Source organism: Vombatus ursinus, unplaced genomic scaffold (genome assembly GCF_900497805.2).
Source record: "Vombatus ursinus unplaced genomic scaffold, bare-nosed wombat genome assembly UNPS02014812.1, whole genome shotgun sequence".
NCBI classification, from domain to species: Eukaryota; Metazoa; Chordata; class Mammalia; order Diprotodontia; family Vombatidae; genus Vombatus; species Vombatus ursinus.
In genome coordinates, this window is record NW_020954590.1 from 68,772,672 (window position 1) to 68,796,847 (window position 24,176).

Genomic DNA, 24,176 nt, shown 5'->3' on the forward strand with positions numbered 1-24,176 from the left:
TCTCTCTCTCTCTCTCTCTCTCTCTCTCTCTCTCTCTCTCTCTCTCTCTCTCTCTCTCCCCCTCTCCCCTTCCTTTTTTTCTTAAGAGTTATACACATCTGGGGGCAGCTAGCTGATGCAGTGGATAGAGGACTGGCACTGGAGTCAGGAGGACTTGAGTTCAAATATGACCTCAGACACTTGATCACTTGATACTTAATAGTTTTGTGATTCTGGGCAAGTCACTTCACCCCAAATGCCTTGCACAAAAAAATATACACATCTGCCTCGAGCTATTTAGAGACAGTACTACTTACAAGTGGGGAACTGGGCAGTGGTGGTAAACTCAATAACCTTTGTATATTTCTTGATGATATTATTTCATTCTTATTTTAAGGTTGAGGGAATTGAAATTCAGAGAACTAAAACCCTGTGCCTCTCTTCTCCTTTCCTCACTAGAATATCAGCTATATGTTTTCTTGGATTTAGAAAAGAGACTTTTCAACCACTTTGTAAAGTTGTTCAAAGAGAAGCACATATTTTTATGCTTTTGATTGCTTATTTTGGAACACTTACTCATGTAGGATAAAATGAAGGATTAAAACTATTATCTAGATAATTTAGTTCTGCTCCCCAAATCCGAACTCAGAACTCTTTGCCCTACTCTTCTGGATTTTTCATGCAGGAGGGAGTGTGTGTGTGTGTGTGTGTGTGTGTATAGAGTTATCCATATTATTTTAGTTCTGAAGTTCACCTTGAGTGGGTCCATAAGTTGTGTAGATATATAAATACCTGCCTGGGTAAAGGAAGGGGCTCTGGTTGCTGAGTAATCTCTGAAAACTTCCAAGGGTCGTGGTTCTACCTGACTTTTCACTTACCCCTCTCCTCAATCAGTCTCCCTTTGAGGTTGACATAGCCCATACTTGCCATACAAGGTAGCAGCAATATAGAGGGGTAGAATAGAATCACATGTTGGCAATAGTCTGCAGGCCTTTCTCTGTGAGGTGAAAAATCAGCCACCCACAATTTTTGGTATTTAGTTCCTATGATCTCAGATGTCATAGACAATATGAGTTTAGGAACCTATTGACTCTCGAAAATGTGTTAAAATTTATTTGGAAGTATTTTGGGGAACAAACTTAGATGGACATTTTCATGTATTGAAGTTCTGATGCTATCAGAAGAAGGAGGGCACATTATCCACAAAATTCAGCTAAACATAAACAACATGTTGGAGAATGGTGAAGTGTTCTTGTATATAAAGAGATACATTGTTTTATTGGACCACCACATTTTCTGATTTACAAACTATTAAAAAAGATTATGACATTTTGACATTGACTAATAAAACAATTTGATTCCTTATTTAGTTCTAAGTAAGATAATATGCCATAAAATGATAACTATCTGTACCGCAAGATACAAAAGGAAAGAATAGACATTTGTTCTAATCAAAAGTTATGCAAAACGAAAGTGAGTGATGTCCAGCAGGCAGTCATGATAAGTCTTGTTGCAGATGGGACAAGAAACATATCCTAGATTGAATTGGTGAGTGTTGCAGCATCCATACTTCTAAAAATTTAGTAAATGATTTTGTTTTTCAAATTTTAGTTTCTGGATGAGGCAGTGGTATTGAGATAATTGTAGAAGGTAGGTCTTGACCACATAAACATGGTTATTAAGGTTGAAGAACATTGTTGGATATTTATCTGGTATTCTAAATAAACTCTTTTCCCCAAGAATATTCTGCATTCACTGGATGGAACCTTTTTTTTTTTTTTGAAGAACTAAACAAAGAAGACTGGGGGTCAAGGTACTTCAAAATCTCATAGCAGGTGTTCAGTTGGAGGTCCTGAAGTGAGTTCTTCATTCTTGGTTCATGAATCTATTTTTAAAAATGGGAATGGGAATTTCAGTTGACCTTTCCTATAGGTTTGCAAAGTTTCACAGTATTATATAATTTATTTTTCTCTCTTTCTGGAGGGGCTAAAAACATGCCATTTAAAGAAATAGCAGGGGAAAACTTTCTCTGTTCACATTTCAGTTAAACAAGTTCAAATAACTTTAAAATAGTTGAACCCTATTATGTGCCTATCACTTAGCTAGAGGCAGTGGGATATACAGAATTCAATTAAACTAATTTTTATCAAGTACTACTTTTCACAAGGCTTATGCCACATATCTAGATGAATAAAACAAAGTTCCTGCCCACAAAAAGCCTACAATATGGTGGGGAGAGTGAGATGGGAGAGGAGAAACAGGAAGAGGCAGATACAAGCTGTAAGGTAGGCCTTAAGTGGCATAAGAAAGGAACAAAGGAAAACAAACAAAAAAACATTTCTATGGACAATTGAATGGGGAAAAACAGCCAAAACCAAAATGTAATAAATATGTGACATGGTCCTTGCTTTCAAGGAATTCAAATTTTGTTGGGAAGACAAAATTTACCGACGTGAAAAAATTGGGGAATTGTTTAAGACAGTCTAGATTAGGCATAGATAAAGTGAGGACCTCTGTAGTTCCTGTGGAATGAAAAGGAAGGGAGGGAGCTCTGGAGGGCCAAGCTCTGTGATTTTATAATAGTCTAACCTTTATCCTATGTCAGACAAGTAGGCTTAGTAGTATCTTTCTGAGGCAGGTTTGCTATTGCTTATTAACTCCCTCCAGCTTCTTTTAGCCCTAAATTTTAGATTAAACTGTTCATTTCCATGACTTATTTGGGCCATTGCTAGTTGACTATGTATTTTCTGCTACTTTTTCTACATTCAGCATGTTCTTGTATTGGCATGTCCCATGCAAGTGTATACTTTCTGAAAATAATAATTATCCAATAAACCAGGATAAGGTAAACATATTCACATACATACATACACATGCACATGCGCACACATATACATTTTATACCAATTGCACCAACTCACCCAATCATTTTGCAGACCTATAGGTGGAGCATGATACAGTGGCATGTAAAGCAGTTAGTGAAAGCTGGCCAAGGCACTACTTCTTAAGGACAAAGACTTCAGCCATCTGCTCCCTTACCCCTACCACTCCTCAGGATGTTCTTTAGGGAATTCTCTCTGGTCTGGCCTCTTGCCCTTTGTTTTCTACTCCATCCTAAGTTCAATACCTTGATCTCTACTGTTTGGAACCTACAGGAAATTACTATCTTACCTCTCGCTGCACTCAATCACATCACTCTATAAGGTATTAAGTGTATATGGAGATTACCTTGTATGTAAACTGTTCATCAACCTCAAGAAGCTGAGTCTTATTTGTACTTACAGGTAAGGGCAGAAAAAAAAAACCCTCCTAAATATCTGAAAACTTAAAATACTTTTCTTGCATTAAAAATCTTTTGTTGTTGAGTTGTGTTGTGATCCCATGTGGGGTTTTCTTGGCAAAGATACTGGAGTGGTTTGCCATTTCCTTCTCCACATCATTTTATAAATGAGGAAGCCGAGGCAAACAGGGTTAAGTGACTTGCCCAGGGTCACACAGTTAGTAAACATCTGAGACCAGATTTGAACCCAAGTCTTTCTCACTCCAGGCTTGGCTTTCTTTCCACTGTACCACCTAACTGCCCATTAAAACCATCTAAAACAATTAGATTATTTATCCCTCTACCCTCAAATCAAATCACATTCCTTGGATAGCTTAAGTAAATGATGTCATGTTAAAGAAAAATATTTTTAAAAAATACTAAAAATGTCTATGAGGAGCATTGCTTAACTTCTCATGGCCTCAGTTTCTTAACTTACAAAAAGATGGTGAGATGATTTTTAAGATCCCCTCCAGATTTGAGTTTTTGTGATTACTTTCCTTAAGATTGACGATTTTTACAATGATTCAGAGATAACGTAAGACTGGGTGTTAGAATGTGTGTTATGACAAATTTTGATGGACAGTCACAAACTAAGAGGAAAGAGACCACATAGATTATTTCCTTAACAGACTCAGTCAACAAAAACATGATAACTTGATTCTTCTTATTCTTGCATAATAACCAAGACTAGGATGTTGCATGAGTCAATCACAACTGATAGAATGTTTATAGCAGCTCCCACATTCTTTGTGATGCAGAATTCTAATGTGCTTATTTCAGGAAATTGCTTTTCATAGTTGCTTTGCTGAAAATCTTTTTATTATATTTTTTTTTAACTGACAGCTACTATTATTGACTCTCAGATGTAATAGGAAAGCTGCAATCAACCCAGAGTAAGTACCAAATTGCTCTGATGAGCATTATGGCAAACTTGATTCCATGAGAATCACTGGCAATAGAGGAAGCAGCCTAATGTCTAGTTATAAACCAGACTGGATGTCTGTTGCCCTAGGTCTCTCAACAAGTTTAGAGCAGAGATAGAATTGGATGATTTAGGTCCTAGGCTCATTCTACTCAACTTATATTAATTTCCCTGTGGTTATTCAATTTGAAACCCATGTTCCTACCTGGCTTTTCAGTACCAGTCACTTGAGCTGCTGGACCTGAAAAATAATCTCGATGATGTGAAAACTGCCCTATTATACTTGAAACTGACATGCCAGTCTATTCAACATACTCACTTTAACCCGATTAGTTAAGACCTTTCCAACATAATGGCACTATTGCAAATTCCTTATGTCAATGGACTTGAAAAATGAATAGTTTGACCATGTTCTACAAGTGTTTGCAGGAGATAGTAATTAAATTGTACTAACTGAGAGCTTATGGCTGATACATTGAAAGGTATGCTTCATATTTAAAGACTTGTGAACACTAATAGACTATATTTTTAACAGTTTGTTTCTTCTGTTGTTGTGTTCATATCCACTACTTAAAGGTTTCTAGACCATCCAGTGTTATTTCAGTTTTCAACCCAAACTTCAATAATGCTAGTAGGTCATTGGTAAGTATCCAGTTGACGATTTTTACGATGATTCCAGAGATAATGTGTGTGTGTGTGTGTGTGTGTAAGATTTAAAGCTTTATGTCTCAGGGGTATTAATAATAGGGACTTTCTTAACAGTTTTACTATACAAACCTTTGTAAGATAAGAAAAAGCCTACTTAATGCAGACTTCCTCTAAGATTAGGACTTGAGGGTAGCTGATCTAAGGTTATTTGGTCTAATTCTCCTCTATTTCTTATAAACTAGGCTTGAATGTACAACACTTTCACTTTGAATTATTATTGTACAACTCAAAAGGATATTGACTAATCTGATATAATTTAATTGGGTTAGTTAAAAGATAAGATAAACTAGTAGGAGCTAATTAAAATGAATATGGATTCTTTGTTGACACTGGAAATTATTGTTGTTTTTCTTCCTTCTTGAGTGGTGAAAGACCCAGATGGAGTTCTTCATATAAAATTGTTTTTAATTCCTTAAAGTGGTTAGATCTCCCACAGACAAATTTCATGTATTAAATGGGGGACAGGAGAAGCGTTAAACTATCTTTTAGCATAAATCAGCATCTAGGGTAGAATCTTATTTAAATTAATGAAGGCACTAAAATTCTAAAGTTCTTCCTACTCTCATAGTTGATGCCAAATTTGATGTTTATAGTTCACTATTTCCTCCCTCCCTGCCCTTATCTAATTCAAAAGGTCCACTAAATTTTTAAAGTCTACTTTATGAACCATATGATAATGAAGAATCCCAAGTACAGTTGGGTTTTGGACACACGGTTTCAAAAGAACTCAAATTTAGGACATATGAAGACTATTTGAAGGAAGTGGGTATGCTTCGCTTGAAGAAAAGAAGGATTAATGGGACATATGGTCATTATTTTCAAATCTTAAAGGTGTCATTTGGAAAAGAGACAGAAATCATGGAGTCAACACATGCTGTCTCATGAGAGCTGATTGTTAAATTTTCGATATGATTGTTTACACCTCAGAAATCAGCAAATGTCACAAATAAGGGCTTATTTTTTTTTGTTGTTGTTGACTGTCTAGATTTAAGAAAGTGATGGGGAAAGTGTTAATAATGCACATTAAACTCACTGGTGTGTTGAAGAAACTTTTTTTTTTTCCCCAGAGAGCTAGTTGTTGAATATTTACTTCTGAAAAGGGATTAGATTTATTCAATTTGTCTCCAGAGGACAGAACTACAAATAACAGATAGTACAGGGAAATAGATTTTAATTCTATGTAATAAAATATTTCCTAAGTACAATAAAATATCTTGCTGAATTTATAGGAGTGTCTTTTTCTATAAGTTAATGGAGGCAACTTGGACTTAGCCAGGTGGTGCAGTGAATAGAGTATTGGGCTTCAAGTCAGGAAAAAATGAGTTTAAAATTCTCCCTAAGACACTTGCTGGCTGTGTGACCCAGGGCCAGTTAGCCAACCTCTATGTGCCTTAGTTTCCTCAAATGTAAATGGGGATGATAATAGCACTTACTTCCCAAGGTTATTGTAATGATAAAATAAGATAATATTTGTAAAACACTTAATTAGCACAGTGCCTGGTTCATAGTAGGCACTTGATAAATGCTTGTATTCGTCCTTTGTGTTAAAAATGGATATAAAGTTAGTCTTAACTAGATTTCTTCTTGATAAACCCATGCTGGTTCATAGTGATTACTGTTTTCCTTTCCAGTTGCTCATCAATCATCCCCGATTCAATGTTTTATAGAATTTGGCCAGAAATTGAAGTCAAGCTCATCAAGCTATTGTTTTACCCTTAGTTTTACCCTTTTCAAATGGAGACTTCTTGTATCTGTGTCCAGGGCTATGGCAACTAATTTCTTCTTCATTCTTCTTCATTAATCACTGACAGTGACTCATCAATGTCTTCTGCGGGTTCTTTAAGTACCCTTTCAGTGTTTGGTTCAGGAGTTGTAACTTGAATTAATAGAGGGTAGCTGGGCATTGCCTTTCCATTTTACCATTCCCCTTGGGTTTTGACCCACAACTTTTTTTAGCTGTTTTTTTTTTTTTAAATAATGATTATAATGTGAAGCAAAAGTACATATGGTAGTCTCCTCATATACTCCCAGTTTTCTTACAGCTTAATTCCACCACATATTCTTTGATCCAGTGACACTGGCTTACTGGCTGTTCCACAAACAGGACACTACATCCTCAATTCTGTCTACTGACTTCCCTGGCTTCCTTTCAGTCCCAACTAAAATCTGTATTTCCTATTATCCTGCATATAACTTGTTTGTACATATTTGTTTGCAAATTTGTCTCCTCCTTTACACTGCAAGATCCCTGACGGCAAGGACTATCCTTTTTCTTTTTTATTTTCTTGTATCCTTAGCATTTACCATAGAGCTTGGCATATAGTGGCAATTAATAGATGTTTATTGATTGATTGATTGATATATTCTTCACTTTGTGATACAGTGATCCCTGAGTTTCATCTCCCAAATAGAATAAAATTCAGATTAGCAGGACCCTAGTTTGATCTTTTATAGCATGTCTCTAGTTATTTTGCCATCTACATTTCAGTATGATAATAGCCAACATTAGTATGGCACTTACTATGTGCCAGGCAACTAGCTGGCTCCGTGGATGGAGGGCTGAGCCTGGAGTCAGGAAGACCTGAGTTCAAATGTGGCCTCAGACACTTGCTCAGACTTGTGTGACCTTGGGCAAGTCACTTAACCTCTGTTTGCCTTCCTCCACTGGAGAAGGAAATGACAAATCACTCCAGTACCCTTGCCAAGAAAAGTCCATGGATCATGTTGATGTGCTATGGCCCATGGGGTCACAAAAAGTTGGACATGACTGAACAAAAACATGTGCTAGGAACTGCACTAAATGCTTTACAATTATTATCTCTTTTGATCTTTACAACCATCCTGTGAGGTAGGTGTCATTATTATCCTCATTTTGTAGGTGAGTAAACTGAGGCATACAGAGGTTAAGTGACTAGCTCAAGATCACAAAGCTAGTAAGTGTCTGAGGTGGAACTTGAATTCAGGTCCTCCTAACTCCACAGACTCCATACTAGGTACTCTATCCACTATGGCAGTTTTCTTTTATATTTAGTTGAATGCATTTAAGAAGATTATTCTGAGAAGGCGTACACAGGTTTGGCCAGACTACTAAAAGGAAGCAATGACACACAAAGATGAAGAACCCCCATCTAGGTGTATCTTGGCATAATGAATAGAGTACTGAATATAGAGTCAGGAATGAAAGTTTAAATCCCATATCAAATACTTTCTTGTTCTTATATGGTGGCTGGGCAAGTTCTTTAACCTCTCTCTCGGTTTAATATCCTCGTCAATAAAATAGATACCATAATTGCACCTAACTCCCAGAGTATTTGTGAGAATAATAATAAAAAAAAACAACAAATCTCTCTGTATCTGTCAGTTGTTTTCTATTTATCTTTAAAATATTCATCAAGCAGTCATGAAAGGTTTTACTAATCATACCCTAATTCTTCATAGTACATTAGTCTCATTTTCTTAGGAGAATTGTTTTTTAAAGACTAATCATTAGTTTAAAAACTTTCAAGTTTTGAAGGGAAACATGGTAACTGACAGTGAATTATAGTAGTAAACAAATGAACTTTACCTCTGATGGATTATTGTAGACTCACTGCCCTGATACTTAGACATGACTGATATTTTGTCTCAGAACAATAACAAAGACAAACGATATTTTTCTTTGCCTCAAATCTAACGAGGGAATGACATTTGGGACCCTTTCAATAGAGACACATTGTCTGAATGTGAAGAATTTAGGAATGACACCTATTGCCAGAGAATAGTTCCCAATTTCTAGAGGGGAATTTCCAGCTCAGAAAACTAATTCTTTTAATTCTCTCCATCCCCCAGGGTGATTTTGTGGTGTTTGAGAGCCAATAGTTGTGTTAGATGATAATTCTAGCTTCACCCAATTGTCTGCATTTAACTCTTCATATGACTTCCTACCAGCCCCCACAAGCCATATGAAGGTTTCCCCTGACTGCTGCTTTGTGATTTTACTTCGCTTTGCTCCTGGCTTGACAAACTTTGAGTCAGAAACAGCCTGCTATGGAATGTGCCACAGTGCTCTCTTTTTCCTATGCCACTGCCTTAATAGTTGCTTGTTCCACAGAGCTGGCTTGCTAACTTAGCCACATACGGGGCATGCTCCATCCCTGTTCTGTACCTATTCTGTACCCTCACCTGGATCACCCCTAGGGCTATGCTTTTGTTCTTTGTTTAGCACATCATTTCTATTGTGTAATGTTATGGATACTGATGATGTTACATAAATATTGAGTAATAATTAGATACTGGAAGAGAGCATTCATTTAGATATTTGAAAAGGGAATTAGTCAAAGATATTAAAAAGGGAAAAATACAATGAAATGGATTTATCTTGATCATTATATGAAAATAGCGAATGTGTGAATGCATATCTGCATTCATTTTCTCTTCCTCTTGGCAGTCTTAAGGATTACAGAAATTCTTGGGGAATTCCATATGTGCTTCTTATCATACAAGGATACTTTTATTATTAATGGGTAGTGTGAATAGAGCATTGAAGTTAGGAATTGAGTTAGGAAAACCTGGGTTCAATTCTTGCCTTGGATTGTTGATAGTGGTATAACCCTAGGCAAATTGTTTGGCATCTATATGCCTCAGACCAGCTATCTCTGATTCTACAGACTTAGCCACCATGCCTGAGCTGCCTTTTGACACACACCCTTTGGGACCACTCTTCCATTGGTGAGCTCTTCCTGGAACTGGCAACCATCCTTCATCTTTCTGGACTTCACCACCATACCCACAGACTTTACATGTCATCTTCCCCCATCAGAATATAAACTTCTTGAGGGTAGGGACTATCTTTTTGCTTATATTTGTATCCCCAGCGGATCGCCATGTCTCATATATTAAATGCTTAATAAATACTTGTTGGCTAACTTCCTTAACTGCTTAAGTGCCTCAGTTTCCTCATCTGTAAAATGAAGGGATTGGATTAAATGGCCTCTAGGTTTCCTGCCAGCTTTAAATCTATTATCCTATGCGCCCCATAAAATTGTGCAAATTAAAATTTTAGAACATTTAAATTCAGTTCAATAAGGCACCTACAATGTATATTGTAAAGAGAGCTAGGTGGAAATAGAAAGACAAAAGTTAAAAAACAAAAATAAAAAAAACTATCCCTGTCCTTAAGGAGTTTACCTTCTATAGGAGAAGAATAAATAGAAGATAATTTGATAAGATAATTTGAGGAGAATGAGAGCAGTAACAGCTAAGGAAATGATATGATCCTTGAAGAAGGCTCTAAAGAGAAGTGTTCCGGTATTTTTATGGCATTTTGTTCTAGGGTGTCAGTAACAACCCAGTACCTTGTATTTCCTTTGATTCCCTAGGCCAGTTGAATATCTCAACCTCCTTGTCCTCTTCCTGCAGTGTCAGATTCCTGCACCTTCTACTTCTCTTCCCAACTTCAACTTCTCTTTTCCATTTCAGTGTTTTGTCAGAGTGACAAAGAGCCACAGGGAACTTTGCCCATATTAACACCCAAAAAAGGAATGGTGACAATGGCTCAATAGTTTCTTGTCTCTGTGTTATCCCTTCCATCCTCTAGTAAGAGGCTGGATATCTGAAAGTCCTGCCCAGGAATTAGGAAAATGGGAGAAAGAGTAGGCAATAACTAGTCAGAAACTGGAGCCAAACTTTGATTAAGAGCTAATTGTGTCAGAGGTGATAGGGAGGTGGGAAGCTATACCACATTTTTAAAATGAATCCTTCTTATCTCCCCGAGGGGGCAAAAAAAAAAAACCCAACAACTCAATGAAGATATCTTATGGAAAACTCTCCAGTGGGCAATTAGCTGGCTTCCATCTACCCACCCCTTGCCTCATGCCAAGCTTGGGTGTCTTCAGAGTCCTTTGGCCAAGTTTATAGATGGGTATTGCCCTTATACAGGGCAATCCTAGCACTAGCCAGGAAGTGTTTTCCCTTAAGCATTCACAAATACATGAAAATATGTTCCAAGGAAGGGCTAAAAGTAATAGAGTGGGATCTGACAGAATTATTGAAAAATATATTTGTTTCAACTATTTTGATTTGAAGCAGTATGGTACTTGGGGAAGAGTGCTGGATTTGGGGTCAGTGCATCAGGAGTTCATAACCTGACTCTGCCACTTAACACTTTTGTGACCTTGGGTAAGTCCCTCTGGCCTCAGTTTTGTTATCTGTAAAATGAGGGGGCTGGGCTAGATGACCTGTAGGGCACCTCCAAATGATGACCCTGGGAGTATAAAAAAGAATGCTGAATGGGGTTTGTAGCACTGTCATTAATTAAGGGGAATTGAGTTACAGTTCAAAATGGAGAAATACCCGGATTTCAGAGGCATAGCTCTAATACCATCACCCTCTTACTTCAATTTACTGTTGGGACATAAATGAAGCACTCATAAGTCATTGAACATTTAACACAAGGTTTGTTGTCATTCAGTCATGTTCAACTCTTTGTGACTCCATGGACCATAGCATGCCAAAATTGTTCATGGAGTTTTCTTGGCAAAGATACTGGAGTGGTTTGCCATTTCCTTCTCTAGTGGATTAAGGAAAACAGATGTTAAGTGACTTGCCCAAGACCACATAGCTAGTAAGTGTCTGAGGTCAGATTTGAACTCAAGTCTTCCTGACTCCAGGCCCAGCACTCTGTCCACTAAGCTATTTAGCTGCCAAAGTAAGCACAAGGTTTACATTGCCCTAAAACAGCAAGGATATGTGACAAGGATACATACAGTGATCCTTAGCTGCCTTAGATAGATACCTTCACATGTAAATGGAAGCATTTCTGGTCAGTAGGGCAGGGTAAGGTTACTTGTTCCAAGGAACCTAGCTTCCACGTAGCTGGGAATTTTTATGCTCTTATTTGACTAGGAAGTTGTAATAGAAATCTGGGACCAATCAAGTCCAAGAGACAACTTCTTTCTCAGTCTACCCTATGTTGAGAGGCAGGAGGGACCATGGAGGGAACTTGCATCAGGGAAGCCAGGGCCAATCATGTAGGCCAATCAGGTCCTATGGGGCAGCTTTTTCTTATTATAGGTAGTCTCCCCCATGTTGTGGATAGAAGGAAAAAAATCTAGTCTGGGAAATGCTTGGATTATCACACCAGAAGTCAGTGTGCTGTAGTAGAAGGAATACTTGATTTTGAATCAGAAGGTTTGATTCTAGTACTTACTAGCTAGTGGTCTTGTACATATCTCTGAGCTTCAGAGGATAATAATATTTAGGTTGCCTTGTGAAGGGCAAACAGAATATTGCATGTAGAGTAATTCATACACATAAACTGCTACATATGCTACATTGTTATGATGGACAAGTCTATCGTATGACACTTACATTTTTGACCTAGTAGCTATGTATTTTAAAACTGGAGTGAGAGGTTTCTGGGAAGATGGTGAAGATAGGAAATACCATCCTTTCCAAAATTCTCCCACTAATGTGATAAAAATATTGCCTCAAAAGAAATTTTGGGTGGCAGAAATCATTAAAAGTCAGAGTAAAGCAGTTGTCCTCCTAGACAACTTGGGAGGACCTTAGGAAAAACTCAACCACTGGGAATGGAAGCTTAACCCTGGTTTGAAGTGCAAACACCTCCAGGCAGACTCCACTAAATCAATAAACAACAAGCCCTGGGGGCAGCCTCAGCCTCAGCCTCAGGAACTGAGTGGGGTAAGATTGAAGGACCCTCCACTGTTTCAGGAGGTTAGGCTCAGTTGTGCTGACCAGACTGGTCCCAGGAGGTAGATGTGGGGGAAGAGGAGTGAGCACATAACCCATGAGTACAGTAGGAGAAAGGCAGGTCCCTAGTTGGCTGTAGGCACCTGTAGGAGAACAGAACCCCTGGTTTGATTTCAGTTCTAGGGCAGCTGGGTGAGCTGAAGCCTGTAGCCACAAGAGGGACAAGAGTGTTTGCAATGACTGTGTGGCTGGGGGCCCTAGCCATGGCTCAGAAGCAGAGAGGAGTGCCAGAGGTTGGACTCCCAGATAAAGCTCACAGTATGTAAAACCTGAAACCTGAGGCATCATCCCCCACAGCTCAGGACTAGAACCTTATTATAATAATAATCCACTTATATATATATATATATATATATATATGTATATATGTATATATAACAACAATGAGTAAACAAAAGAGAAAGAACCAGACCATAGATAGCTAATATAGGGACAGAGAAAATTTAGGTCCATACTCAGAAAAAGATAGTGAAGCTAAAATAAAAACACTCCTACTTCAAAGAAAATTGTCAAATAGTCACAAGCCTAAAAAGAGTTCTTGGAAGAGTTTAAAAATGACTTTAAAAACCAAATGAGAGAGGTTGAGGAAAAATTAGAAAAAAAAATAAGAGTAATCCAAGAAAATCAAGAAAATTATGAAAAGAAAGTCAACCAATTGGAAAAAGAGAACCAAAAACTTATGGAAGAAAATAACTTCTTAAAAATTAGAATTGGGCAAGGGGAAGCGAATGATATAAGACACCAAAAATAATAAAACAAAATTAAAAGAATGAAAAAAATAAAAAAGAATGTGAAACATCTCAGTAGAAAAACAACTGATCTGGAGAACTGACTGAGGAAAGATGATATAAGAATTGTTGGATTACCTGAAAATTATGATTAGAAAAGAGTCTAGATACAGTATTACAAGAAATCATTAAGGAAAATCGCCCTGAAGTATTAGAACAAGAGGGTAAAATAGAAATAGAAAAAAATCCATCACCACTTGAAAGAGATCCCAAAATGAAAACTTACAAGAATATTATAGCCAAGTTTCAAAGCTCCCAGGTTAAGGAGAAAATACTACAAGCAACAAGAACAAACCCATGTAAATTCTGTGAAATTACAGTCAGAATAACACAAGATCTAGCAGCTTCTACCTTAAAAGACTGAAGGGCTATTTTAAAAGACTGAACATTGTATTTCAAAATGCAAAGAATCTGGGCTTGCAACTGAGAATAACTTACCCAGCAAAGCTGGGTATAATCCTGAATGAAAAAAAAAAGACATTTAATGAATTGAAAGACTTTCAGGTATTTATGGCAAAAAGACCAGAACTCAATGGGAAATTTGAAACATAAAATCAAGGAGAAACACAAGGTAAACATTAAAGACCAATTACAAGGACTCAATAGGTTGAACTGTTTACTTCTTTTATGAGAAAATGTTATCTGTATTCTTAAGATTGTTATTATTTGGGTAGATTGAAAGATTGTACATAGATAAAAAGATTTGGGTTGAGTTGAGTATGATGGGATGATTCTAAAAAGTAAAATTGAGTAGAGAGAGCTAAAATGAAGTAATTATACAAATGAGGTGTGAATGAAAGAACTGTTACAGATGGAGCAGGTGGAGGTGGAGTGCTGGTAGTGCTAGAATCTTACAACAGAACTGGGTTAAAGAGGGAATAACATATACATTTAAAAGAGTACAAAAATCTTCTAAATTCATAAAGAAGTAGGAGGGTGGTGGAAAGAGGATAAGGGAGGGACTCTTAGAGAGGTAAGTAGGTTAAGGAATAGGAGGGCAAGGTAGTGGTTAGAAGTAAATTAGGCACATGAGAAAGTATAGGGTAAATAGAGTGAAAAGGATAAATAATGAGGAAAATTAGGATGGAGGGATATTCACAAGTAGTAATTATAACCTTGAATGTGAATGGAATGAACTCACCCATAAAGCAGAAACAGCAGAGTAGATTAAAAATCAGAATCCATCAATATGTTGTTTACAAGAAACAATTAAAAATGAGTGACACATACAGAGTTAAAGGACTGGAGTAGAATTTATTATGCTTCAGCTGATATAAAAAAAACAAGGGTAGCACTCATGATCTCAGACAAAGTTAAAGCTAAAATAGATTTAATTAAAAGAAATAAACAGGGGAACTACATTGTGTCACTAATATTATTCAATATTGTTTTAGAAATGCTAGTGATAGCAATAAAAAGAAAAGAAATGGAAGAAATTAGAATGGGAAATAAGGTAATAAACAATCTGTTTTAGCAGACAATATGACAATATATTTGGAAAATTCTGAAAATTCAACTAAAAAGTTAGTTGAAACAATAATTTTAACAAAGTAGTGGGATATAAAATAAACCCATGTAAATCATCAGCACTTTTAAATATCACCAATAAAACCCTACAAGAAGAGGTAGTAAGGAATACCCCATTTAAAATAATTGTAGACAGTATAAAATACCTGGGAGTATGCCTCCCAAAACAGACCCAAGAACTACATGAACATAATCATAAAACACTCTATACACGTAAAGTCAGATTTAGAAATATCATTGTTCATGGGTAGGCAAAGCCAATATAATAAAAATGACAATTTTACCCAACTAATCTGTTTATTCAATGTTATCTCAGCTAAATTATCAAAAATTATTTTACTGAGTTAGAAAAAAATAATAACAGAATTCATCTGAAAAAACAAAAGGTCAAGAATTTCAAAGAAACTAATGGAAAAAATGTAAAGGAAGGAGATTTAGTAGTACCAAATCTTAAACTATATTAAAAGATAGTATTTATCAGAACTATGTGGTACTGGCTAAGAAATAGAAATGTAGATCAATGGAACATAATAGACTTAAGCAACCTTGTGTTTGACAAGTGTAAAGATTTGAGGTTTGGGGGTAAGAATTCATTATTTGGTAAAAATTGTTGGGAAAGCTACAAAGCAGCCTGGTAGAAATTGGGCATAGACTAGTATATACACCATTTACCAAGACAAGGTCAAAATGGATACCTGACCTACATCTATAAGGACATATCACAAGAAAATTAGAAGACCATGGAACATACTACCTATCAGACTTATAGATAGGAAAATAATTTATAGATAAACAAGAGACAGCATTGTGAGGGTAAATTGGATAAATTCGATTACATTAAATTAAAAAGGTTTTGCACAACTAAAACCAATATAACCAAAATTAGAAGAAAAGCACAAAATTGGGTGGGAAATTTATAGACAGTCTCTCAGACAAAGGTCTTATTTCTCAAACATATAAAGAACTTTTTCAAATTTATAACAGTAAGAGTCATTTCCCAACTGATAAATGGTCAAAGGATATGAACAGGCAGTTTTTCAATGAAGAAATCAAAACTATATATAGTCATATGAAAAAATGCTCTAAATCACTATGGATTAGAGAAATGCAAATTAAAACTGAGATATCTTACACCTATCAGATAGGCTAAAATGATAGATGCCCCTCAGTAAATAAAAGCTGTACAGCAGAGAACAAAACTTAGAAGGAAGAGTAGAAAAGTAGGGTAGCTTTGAAAACAATGTGTAGTATTTGTTCCTTAAGTTTTTGTTTTTTTTTAAGTAAACAGAATGAAATGGAAATTCCTGGTTTTATATCAAATCCTCTCTTTATATTGTGCTGTGTACCCATAAGTGTTCTTTTCTTTCTTCCTTTCTTTGTTTTTTTTTTTTTCATTTAAGTTCATATATCCTATACCCGGTGGAAAGGAGGTACCTCTCTTTAACCCTTCACTAACCAAAATCTTTGTTTTCTTCTATTAGAGTTAAGTAGAAGGTATATTCTAAAACCAAATCAATAGTATTTTTCTTCAAGGAATCAGAATTCTCCCTTCCTTTCTATACAAGGGCATTCTCATTGACCTCTGGGGAGACCTAGACTAAGAAGAGTGAGCATAGAAGTCTCTTCTTTCAGCAATGGGTTTACTAGAGGCCACATACTTTCTGGTACATGCTTCTGCCACCTTAGTATCTTAGATTTTGAGTTTCTTAAAAGCAGTCATAGTCTTTTGCTTTATGTGTCATGCTTTGGAATGGCTTTATAAATGTAACTAATGGGGATTCATTATTATTCCTATTTTAGAGATAATGGACCTGAGGCCTCAAAAGATGAAGTGATTTGTCTAGGGAAATCCAACTAGCAAGAGTATTTTAGGGGATATTTTAATTTAGGTCTTCTTGACTCCAAGCCCAGCCATTTCTCTACTATGCCTCCTAGCTCTTTCATAAATAAGAAGATAATAGTTCCTTTCTTCTATGTCCTCAGAACACCATATATGAAGTATTGTCTTCAGTTATGGATATCACACTTTAAGATGGAGACATTGATGAGCTAGGAAGCATCCAGAGGAAAGCATTCAGGTGTTGAAGGATCTCGAGGCTACATCACATAAAGATAGGTTGAAGAAATCAGAAATATTTAGTTCAGACAGGAGAATAGTCTGGGGGGAGGGGTACATTATAATTGTCTTCAAGTATGTGAAGAACTGTCATGTGGAGGCAGGATTAGGCCTGTTTTATTTAGCCCCCAAAGGGCAGAATCAAGAACAGTGGTTAGAAGTTGGGAACAGACCAATTTATGCTTGATCTCTGGAAAAACTTCCTAACAGTTCCTAAGGTGGAATGTGCTGCCTTCAGAGGTGTTGGGTTTCTTCTCGGAGGTTTTAAATAAATAAATGAATGAATGAAAAATCATTTATTAAGCAGTTGCTGTGTACAAAGTAGTACTTAAGTGGTAGAGATATAAACTAAAAGGCAAAGTGTCTCCTGTTCTCAAGAAGGGAATAGGGAGAATCAGAACATATAGGAAATTTCATTTGCGATTGAGATGGAAAGGATCAGTTGTCCTTTAGCTGAAGCAGCAAAGTATATGGTAATAAATATTCTTTAATGTCATTTTCATTGATAAAATTATAGACATTTCTTTCAAATGTTGTGCAATTTGAAGGTACTAAGGGCTGATGACCACTTGTCAGATATAGTGCAGATTTTGGTGGGTGTGAGAGGGTGGCATAGGTAGGGAAATAGAAGGCTATTAAAATCCCTTCTGGTTCCCAAATTGTGTGATTCCATATATATATGATCATTTAGAATTAAAAACAAATGACTAGGATTTCTGCAAAAACAAAAAAAAAAAAACAAAAACAAAAACATAGTAGGCCAAGGGAGGAACAACGTTAAAATGAAGAGATAGTGCATGGCTTATAGACCTGTACTACTGTGATCTTAGAATATGCCCTGATTTCTTTTATAAACATGTGCATTCCCAGAAAAAAATCCTAGGCTGCCAGAGGGCATGAAACAAATACCTGAGGTTTCCAGGGCTATTGCCTCAGAACAGGGCTGAAGTTTCTCTTTCATTCCATGATTTTCAAATTTGCCCAAAGATGTAATAATATTATTAAAAAAGCATGAAGAGCCAATGAAAAGGTATAATAATTTGCAATGGGTAAACAGTTCCTTGGGGGAATCGTGTTGAAATGCTGGGCAGATAAAAAAAAACAAAGTCTCTCTTGTCTTCTTGTCCCCAGAGTGATGGAAAGGTCCATATTCTTGACTGAATTTTGGCTCCTGTATGTCCAGGCCAACAATGAGAAATGATACTTTTTTATTGTCTTCTCTAACCTTCCAATTATCCCTTTCAATGTTTAAACAGGGTGGTAGAAATGTTACTTTTTTCCCCCAATGGTTTTATGTTTGCCAAGGAAAACACCATTTGACATTTCCCAGCATAACGGTTTATTCACGAAGTAACTAAGAGAGAGACAGAGAGGAAAAAAATTGAGAAAGGAAGGCAAAGATGAAGTTCAGGGGGAGGTTACATTGATAATATAGAAAACTCAGAAATAAATACAGTAGGCACCCTTTGCCCTGACCCAAAACTTTGTTAAATCCATCCAGTTTCTCTCATCAGAGGGTATAAAATCATGAGGGTGATATAGTGTTCCCCAACCATTACATGAAGTAATTAGGAACCCCAGCCCTGGCATGTTATTACGCAGAAGTAAGCTGGCTGAGCAAGGAACAGCTCATTGTTGTTTCTCCTCATCTGAAACACACATCTCCCTCGTTAGGTAAGAGTCACCATGGAGAATACCATTCAAGTTAGGCCATGCTCACAGGAAGAAGCCATGAATGCAATGCTTGCTCTCATTTTACCTCACTCCTAGTGGGCAGATACCATCATCTGATACCTCAGCTGAGGCCTTTCTCTTTCCCCTATTTCTGAGGAGAGTCAGGGTACATTTTGAAAATTTGGTTTGGTATGCACAGTAGAGTAGCTTTGAAAACAATGTGTAGTATTTGTTACTTAAGTTTTTGTTTTTTTAAGTAAACAGAATGAAATGGAAATTCCTGGTTTTATATCAAATCCTCTCTTTATATTGTGGTGTGTACCTGTAAGTGTTCTTTTCTTTCTTCCTTTCTTTGTTTTTTTTTTTTTTTTCATTTAAGTTCATATATCCTATACCCGGTGGAAAGGAGGTACCTCTCTTTAACCCTTCACTAACCAAAATCTTTGTTTTCTTCTATTAGAGTTAAGTAGAAGGTATATTCTAAAACCAAATCAATAGTATTTTTCTTCAAAGAATCAGAATTCTCCCTTCCTTTCTATACAAGGGCATTCTCATTGATCTCTGGGGAGACCTAGACTAAGAAGAGTGAGCATAGAAGTTGCTCCCCTCATTCACTTGGGAAAGAGAGATGTGAGGTATCATCCTTTCTCTAGTACAGGGGTTCTTAACTTTCTGTGTCATGGATCCCTTTAGTGATCTGGTGAAGTCCACTTCTCAGAAGAATGTTTTTAAATGCATAGAATAAAACACCTAGGTTTACCAAGAAAACCAGGTATACAATTACCAACATGTTAAAAAAAAACACTGGTGGCATAACAATCTAGCAAAAGTTTTAATAACTATAGTGATTTCCAAATAGTAATGGACATAAATGATGTTTAAAGATAATTGCAACAACTTTAATATGCTGCCAAAATTTCTGTGACAAGTACTTCTAATACTGCTTTGGTTTGTTGCCTCCACATGTAATAGAAGAAAATAATTTTTTTTTTCCATCTAAGTTCACAGACCCCTGAAATCTATGGACCCCAGTTTAAGATACCCAACAGTAGAGGTTTTCAGATGCAGTTTGTTTCCATCACTGACTGGCAGAAGAGCTGGGCAGTTGAAGGACGGTGCAGCAGGGCTGACTGCAGACTGCAGCGGCTGCATTCCATACCCGCAGGTGCCAGCTCCCCCTCCTTCTTTGTTCCAGAAGCTAACGCCAAGCTCAGAATCATGACCAAACACACCCTTTCCACCTGGGTGGATAAGGTTAGACAGGTGATTGCTATTTTGTAGTCCTGCTGTTACAGGTGTCTGCATTCCTGAATGCTTCCTCACATCATCAGCACCCAGCCACAGACAGCATCTTTTCTTTCATTTTCTACAAAAAAAAAAAAAAAAAAAAAAGTGAGAGGTTTGGAGGAGCGATGGAAATGTGGCTTATAGAAGTATTAAATCCACCCCACTGGTGGAAAAAAAAAGTTTCCTTATTCCTGAATTAGAGCGTAGAATTAACCCTGCTGCTGTTGTTGCTGCTGAAGGAAGGCAGCTGTTTAGGCGGGGCTTTGCTCTCTCTCGCTTGCACTGCTTTAATGCAAGTGGCAGATTCAAGAGCTTAAAAGGAAATTTGGTTAGTTTCTACTTAAAAAAAAAAGAGTGTGTGTGTGTGCGCGTGTGCGTGTGCGTGCGCGCGCATGCTTCGACAGCCATTTAACACTTCTGGGAAGGAAATAAGTATTTATATCTACTATATGCCAGTCACTGTCTCATTTCATCTTCACAACCTACCCAGCAAGGTAGGTGTTGTTATTATTCTCATTTTACAATCAAGGAAATAGAGGCAGAGAATAGTTAATTGACTTGTCCAGGGTTACAAAGTTGTCTGAGGTTGGATTTGAACTCAGATTTTCCTGACTGCAGTCCCAGCCTTATATCCACTGTGCCAGTTAAAGTTACAGACCAATTACCTTTCATGGACATTTGTTTTACCAGTCAACAAGCGTAAGCAAATTTTATATTATAAAATGTATCCAATTTGTAAGTCTTGAGCTATAAAAATACCTCCTGGTAGTTCAGGGACCCATTTTATCTGACAATTTCCAAGATCTTTGTAAAGGTTAGTGACTTAACACATTAATCCTTACAGCACTTCTATTTGTGATAAGTGATTTGGTAAGGATGCTAATAGTAATGTTTTGTATTTACATTATACTTAGAGAGAAGGTCTAGAATCAGGAGAGATTAAAAACTGCAGATGGTCACACAGTGGCTAGATTAACATCATTATTGTGATTGTCCTGGTACTTTATGCCAAGACAATCTGTCATTTTGGTTTTTAGCTTGAACAATTCTATCCAAAGTAGGTGGAATTCTTTTTGTCTTATTTACCTGAGTAATTGTGAGGAGATAATTCCATTATTGGAACATTTGTAGGCCAGTGTGGAAAAAGGCATGAGAAATTTCTACAAGTGGAGGAAATGAGATACAGAAATATTGAGTGAGTAGAGAGGGATAGATCAAAATAAAAACGAGGTAGAAAAGTAAAGAAGACTATAAGTCTATTTAAAAATAGACTTTTTATTAAAAATTTCACTTGTTAAGTATGAGAAAGTAAACAATCAGAAATTTAGTCCCTTCTTATATGTTAAGAGCAATGTAAACTTATTTGGCATAAAGCAACTAGCTGTTGTAACATCACAGATGTATTTCTCATTGGCCCTCCATTGGTTGCAAGATAAAGTCCAATCACCTTAGCAGGGCATTCAAGACCCTTCATAACCTGGCCTCAGTCTACCTTTCCAGATTATTGTATTCTTGACATCTACTTTAGTCCTCCTAGGTTATTCACTATCCCAGAAAAGTACCTTAATTGTTCCTTTCCAAGCACAAAATCCTATCCTGCTCTGGGGCTCAGGTAATAATATTCCTTTTAGGTTTGTTGTGAAGCTCAAATGAGGTAATGGATATAGAATGATTTATAAAATTTGTAAAGCCCTTATATGCATGTCACTTATCTTCATCTTTCTTTTCCTCTTCCTCCTCCTCATTCACTTCTTCCTTAAAGCCACCTCTGGCTATCCTGGTCTAAAGTGAGTTCTCTTTCCTCTAAATTTTCTGACTTTTGCTGTCTCCACTATTATCTTTTGAAATGTCATCTAAATATTGCATTACATGTTCCATAAATATTTACTGACCGAATCCTCCCTCCTTTTTTTCCTTTTCTTTCTGGTGTTCTTGGTTTTGTCTCACTCAAAATCTCATCCCTTTCATTTTTCTAAGTATCATATGTTAAATAGGGATATGATGCATATCCTGCCGGCTCTGAAGATGTCAAACAACCACCTGTTTCTACAACACACCAATATTCATAGACATGAATCATGGAATTTTTTATCCTTAGCTGGGTTGTACATAGTCAACCAGCAATATGTCAGTGATTCCCTCTTTTGTGGTCTGCAGTAGAAAAACTGTTCCAATGTTTTTGTGCCTGTGTTGAGGTAACAAGGTGGTGCAGAAGGAATGCTGGATCTGGAGTCAGGAAGACCTGAGTTCAAATTTGGCCTCAGACACTTAGTAGCTGCGTGACTGACAAGTCATGTAATCTCTAGTTATCTCTGTTTCCTGATCTGTAAATAATAACACTTATCCCTCAGGGTTGTTTTGAGGATAAAATGAGATATTTGTAAAATGTTATCTTAAAATGCTATATAATAGGTGTCTGAGTTAGGATATGAACTTAGATGTACTTAATTTCCCAAGTCCAGGTCTCTATCCACATCACTATATCATCACTATGCTGTGCCACTCTAGTAATAGGTAGGATCTTGGTGGGGGCTGGATAGCAGCACCTTATTATAGTTATTATTATTATTTGTCAAATTCAAACAAAGAGTATTGAAACCTAAAATGTTTGTGCATTAAAATCATGCTATAGAATATGAGTATTCTCTCCAAAAAAGAAAGAAGGAAAAAAAGAAAGAAAAAGAAAAAGAAGAGATCAAATAGACAGAGTTCATGAACAGTAATTCTTAGTTTAAGTTGGAGAGAAAATTCCAGACATGTTTATTATCAATTTGTACTTAGCCGACTTGTATTTTAGCAGAAGAGTAGAAAGTTGTCCCTTTTAAAGGAAGAAGTAACTCACTTCAAGCTCAAAACTCTATCCAAACAAAAACAGCTGCTTCCATATGTTGCTGGAAAATTCTTTTCTAAATAGGGAGTTCATAAAGATAAAGTTGTGTGCTGAAATGAAGCCCTCCTCAAAGAGTGAGATGATTAAAGACTCCATTGGCTTCCTCCATGGGAAAGATACATTTTAGTTTTAGGTGACATGGAAGGGTGCCTGAGCCAGATGAAGTGTGAGGATTGGTAGCAGTGCTGGTTAAAACAGCCACTGGAATTTTGTGTCTGAGAGTGTAGTAGATATGCTGACCTTTCCAACTCTAAGACTAATACTGACCAATTCAAATCAGGATGTCATAATTCCCCTTAAAACTCATTTTTCCCTTAAAAAAATTGGTGCTGAGATTTCATTGAAGGAAGGAGTTCTTGTGAGGAAGCTTCTTCTTCCTAGGCAAGTCTATACTTTTTCTTTAACATTTAATCACACAGCATTGCCTGGGGCACTGAGAAGTCAGTAATTTGTTCAGTTTGCATCAGAGGTGAGATTTTAACCCAGATCTTCCCTGGCTTCCTTAAAATTTATGAGAGTGAAAACCTTGGTAAGTCTCTAAAAACCTACTCCTTTCCTCTTTACTTTTAATTTTTCTTATCATGATGTACAATACCTTACATTACAATAGCAATCTTTAAAAAATAATAAAATAAAATTAAAAAATAAAAATAAAAAATTGAACTTCCCGAAGTGGGTCTTTGAAAATGTAAGGTTCCTGAGTTTATTCCTGATAGACCATACCTTTTCACCTTTTTTTTTTACTCCCCAATAAATGATTTGTGTATCTTTTACCTCCAACACCTGTATTACATAACAAGGATACAGTGTATTCTTCCAGTTCCGAAAATGTGAAATAACCTTATTTTTCAGATGAGGAGAATGAAGTTCAGAGGAATGATGTGAACCTCACACAGCTTGTGAGTGTTCAGTTGTGTCCGACTCTTTGTGACCCCATTTGGGGTTTTCTTGGCAAAGATACTGGAGTAGTTGGCCATTTCCTACTCCAGCTCATTTTACTGATGAGGAAACTGAAGCAAACAGGGTTAAGTGACCTGCCCAGGGTCACACAGCTAATAAGTGTCTGAGGCCAGATGAGCCTTCTTGACTTCAGGCTTGGCTCTCTATCCATTGTGTCACCTAGCTGCCCTCACCATCTAATTCACACAGCTAGTGACTGGCAAAACGAAGACCAGGACCTAGTCCTCTTGATTCCTCATAACAGTGCTTTTTAG